Source organism: Micropterus dolomieu, linkage group LG18 (genome assembly GCF_021292245.1).
Source record: "Micropterus dolomieu isolate WLL.071019.BEF.003 ecotype Adirondacks linkage group LG18, ASM2129224v1, whole genome shotgun sequence".
In the NCBI taxonomy this organism is placed as follows: domain Eukaryota; kingdom Metazoa; phylum Chordata; class Actinopteri; order Centrarchiformes; family Centrarchidae; genus Micropterus; species Micropterus dolomieu.
The window spans coordinates 2,288,433-2,293,304 of NC_060167.1; positions in this window are offsets into that span (position 1 = coordinate 2,288,433).

The window sequence follows — 4,872 nt, forward strand, 5'->3', positions numbered from 1 at the left end:
ATATGTTATAGTGAATCACAATAAGGACAACTGAGTCACAAGAGGACAAGTGCAGCTCACGGTCCCAAAAAAGCAAAGTTGGCTGCCCTTTTCAGATGTTTATATTGCTAAACTCTTCCAGCTACGTTACCACTCGGTCTCGGACTGGCTGCGACTCACAAAAACAAACCTGCCGCACAGTTACACCTGACACCACAAAGCTCTCACTACAGTCCTCCCTCTGTAAGAAGCCTGAATAGAAACCTCCTCTGGAAAAATCCAGTGCTGGTTTGAATAGACCTCTGTGCACTAACTCGGACCTCATGAAGTCTGATAAGAGTCTGGGCCAATCTGCTGGGTCATTCGGTGGCGCAGTAACTGTTCCATTAGCGTCTGAGCTGCTGGCCATACATCTCTGGCTGAGCTTGTACTGGCTGAGGCTGCCTGTATTTCACCTGGGTCTGTGGGACCTGCTAAAGATGTCTGGACTGGGTCTGTGCTGGTACTGGTCGAGGCTGATGATCCAGCATCTACTCTACAGACAACTTCAGCATAGCTCCTGTAAATTTATAGATATTTTCTATATATTAATGCTTCTGCATCAGGCCCATTCAAACTGGTCCCTCCAGGTTTCCTTGAATACATTTTCAAATATAAAAAAGTATTTATAAAATGACTTGGCTGAATATAATATGATGCTTATTATTTACTGAGATGTGCGTCCATATTTCCCAGTCCGCCTGCTAATCAACATATTGATAGTCGAAGTTGATGTGAATCCACTGCTACCATAACAAAATAGACTTTTATAGCACTTTTAACAATGGACACACTGATATTGAAAACATTAAAATAAAGTGCATTAGATATTTCAAATGAAATTAAAGTGCACAGTTAAGTTAACTCACTGAGGTTTGTGTGGGGCTGAGCTTAAATGTAAAAACAATTTAAAATAAAGTGCAGATGCTCAGGTACTGTCCATGTAAACAATGAAGTAAAATATTATAATCAACGTTAATAAAACTAAATTAGTCAGTGTGATGTAAACATAAATACAACCCAAATGATTTTTGCATGTGTCCATTAAGCGTTTATATGAACCCTTGTTAAAAGCATTGATTCCATGGCAGGCCTATTTTGACTTTAGATTTTTGTTTAGGAACAGAATCTGATCAACATGTTCTGGGGTAAGTGCACTCCTCTGAGCTGTAATAATGTCCCCTGCAGTGGCGAACACTCTCTCTGAGGACACACTAGTCCCCGGGATACACAGGTATTTCTTTGCCATGTGTGACAAGAAAGGATACTTGCTCTGATTCCCTTTCCACCAGTCCAGCGGATTGACAACACCAAGAGGCAGGGGAGCTTCCTCTTTGTATCTTGAAATCTCAATTCAAATCTCAATCAATTAATTTTAATAAGTAACTGAAAGAAAAGCATCAGAAATAATTCTACCAGGGACAACCTAAATTTGTCTGTGTGTGTGTGTGTGTGCGCATAAGCCTGTTAAAGAATGTAGTTGTTAGTGAGAGTGGGACGCCACGACTGTGCCACACTGACCCCAACAACAGGCAGGCAAGAACCCCAGTAGCCAATAGGGGTGAGAGAAAGAGAGGAGAAAAAAAATGTGTTTAAAAAATTCAAATAAATAAATGAAACCATAATGTGTGTGTGTGTGTGTGTGTGTGTGTGTATTAATAGACAAAAAATTTTAACAAAATAATTAATTGATTAAAAAATAATAATAATTTGAAAAAAACTATTACTATCAAAATACTAATAATTTGTACAATTATTTATCAGTCTGAGTTTCCACTGGTTGTCCTCACTTCATGGCATGAAGAGACGTATTTTGCAGCAATTATTTCACATTTGGGCATTTCTCCCACTAAATGTAGTTTTTTGTGTGTTGTAATTTAGTGGTGTCTAAATAAAAATTGTGTGTAACCTGATTTCATTACTGTTTCTGAAAGATCATTATCTTAGTCTTTGCTGTGTTTACTGTCAGGGCCCAGGTCTGACAGAATCTCTGCAGGACATTATGGTGCTGCTGCAAACCTTCTTTAGTAGGTGAGAGCAACACTAAGTCATCTGCATATAGCAGACCTCTGATCTGGTTCAGGAGGAGGCCAGGTGCCGTGGAACTCTCTAATTGGTTTGCTAATTCATTGATATATAGGTTGGAGAGAACTGGACTGAGATTGCATCCCTGCCTCACTCCCCGGCCCTGGGAGAAGAACGCTGTTTGTTTCCAATCTTTATGGCACATTCACTTTTTTTATAGATGTTCTTAATCAAGTCATATGTTTTTTTCTCCAATGCTACTTTCAAGTAGCCTATAGAAAAGGCCCTCTTGCCAGATGGAATCAAAGGCTTTTTGGAAGTCAACAAAACAGGCTTATACCTTTCTTTTCTTAATGTTTAATTCTTGATCAATTAGAGTCTGCAGGGTAAATATATGGTCCGTTGTGCGGCAATATGGCAAAAAACAATTTGGCATTCATGCAGAATCTTGCGGTCGTCAAGAAAGTTGACATGTCGTTTATTAATGATGTTGCAAAATATTTTTCCCAGGTTACTGGATACACATATTGCGCTGTAGTTATTTGGGTCATATTTATCTCCGGATTTATGTATTGGGGTTATTAAACCTTTGTTCCAGATGTCTGGAAAAGTTCCAGTTGCTAGAATAGTATTGAATAGTCTTAGTATAGCCAATCTGATTTTATGGTCTGAGTATTTGATAATTTCGTTGAAGATTCCATCAATACCACAAGCCTTTTTTCCTTTCAGGGACTGCATGACTTCTGTTAATTCTTGTTCTGTTACAGGGTAATCTAGAGGGTGTTGGTAGTTTTTTTTTTTTTTATCACTGCCTTCAGTTTTTCATTTCGTGAATATCTTGTACTGATCATCATTTTTTGTAATATAACTTTATAATTCACTAAAGTGATTAATCCAAGTATTTCCATCTTGGATTGCCAGTTCATCCTGCTGGGTTTTGTTTAGGTTGTTCCATTTCTCCCAGAACTGGTTGGACTCTAAGGATTCCTCAATTTCACAGAGCTGGTTCTTGCTGTGTTGTTCTTTCTTAGTTTTTAGGGTGTACTTGTATTGTTTCAGAGTGGCCTCATATTGACAGCGTATGTTGTGGTTATCTGGATCCCTATGCTTTTCATTTGATAATTTCCTTAAAGTTTTCCTTAGGTTTTTGCATTCAGTGTCAAACCATTTGTTATTGTTCATTTGTTGAGGTTTTGGTTTGGAGGCTTTCAAATTAGACAATGAAGCCAAATGATGAAATATTGAATTGATTTTGTCCACACCAGAATTTACACCAGAATTATTCCGGGGAAATGTTTCAGTTAGAAATAAATGAGTTGTGTATGTTTTGATTTTCCAGTGCCTTTTGGTACGCCCCCATGCTGTCTGGGGTCCATCTGTATGAGTATGTGCTGTTTAAACAGTTCACAGGCACTAGGGGCTCCAGATTTGGACTGGGCCCTTTTCAGATAGATAGTGATTTTGCTGTGGTCTGAGAGGGGTGTGAGGTCTCTGTCTCCCTCCACTCCAAGCTCATTCAGCTGAAATAAACAGCAAAGTAAATTAAACATTAGCTTAAGAGAAAAAGTATATTAAGTCCAGAACAATGAAAGAATTAAATTTATCAAACTATACTATATACACTATAGAGGTTTGTCTATCTTTTACGGGTATGTGATTTTAATACTGAAATTTTGCATGACTATTTTTAAACGTTGATACATCTTGACAACAGTATAATGTTTTAGTATATGGCATTGTTTATCTTACCTGTAATGCTTTGCGCCGTGTAGCTTCTGCAAGGATTGTAGCATAGATGTCCTGCCGTTGGTCTTCTGAAAGGAAGGGCAGGGCCTTAAACCTCGGATCCATAGCTGTTGCCTCATAAAGCGTCTCCTTGTTCAAGTACCTCTTGTTGAGATCCTGGCACATGGCAGATTTGATTTGCTTTGTCAAGTTGGAATCAGTTGGGCTGTCTTGTAGATCATGGATCAGCTGGGCAAGGAGTGATGCTACAACTGAAAGTGTTGGAGTGGTCTCTTCTGACATGACTAGTGTAGCTACCTTCATGGGCTTCATAGCAGTGACATCTTCTTCAGCAGCTGTTGTGTCTGCCTCACTGAGGGTGCAGATGTCCTTCTCTTTCTTCCTCACCTCAGTTGAGAGGAGGGCAGCATGGATTGCTGGCTGCTGTTCTAGGCGCTGCAGCATGTCATGTGCACGATTCCATCTGGTAACTACATCAGTGAGCAGTTTGTGGTGAGGCATATCTAGCAGTTTTTGTTTTTCATGCAGTACCTGGCTGGTTGGTGATTCTTCTCACTCTTCCCAGCAAACGGGTGACTGGTGTTAGCTGCAGTGAAGCTGTGAAGCCAAATTCAATGTATGCACAAAACATTTAATATGTAGCATACCAGCTAGCTGCGCTGCGATGGTCATGTTTGACGCGTTGTCTGTGACAATAGCGGGGTCCTTGCTTTTTATGTCCCCTTCCTCTATACAGGATATTAACAGCAATGTGCAAAAAATTCACTGTGTGTGGGGGCACGAGAGTCAGACAGTGGGGACCCGGGCCTTGTTGTCTTGGAAAGAAACTGTTCTTGTGGCGAGAGGGTGGGAGGAGTCAGCTGCAATCTTTCCTGCTCGCCTCAGAGTCCTGGAGGCGTACAGGTCCTGAAGAGATGGAAGATTGCAGCCAATCACCTTCTCTGCAGAGTGAATGATGCGCTGCAGCCTGCCCTTGTCCCTGGCGGTGGCAGCAGCGTACCAGATGGTGATGGAGGAGGTGAGGATAGACTCAATGATGGCGGTGTAGAAGTGCACCATCATTGTCTTTGGCAGGCTGAACTT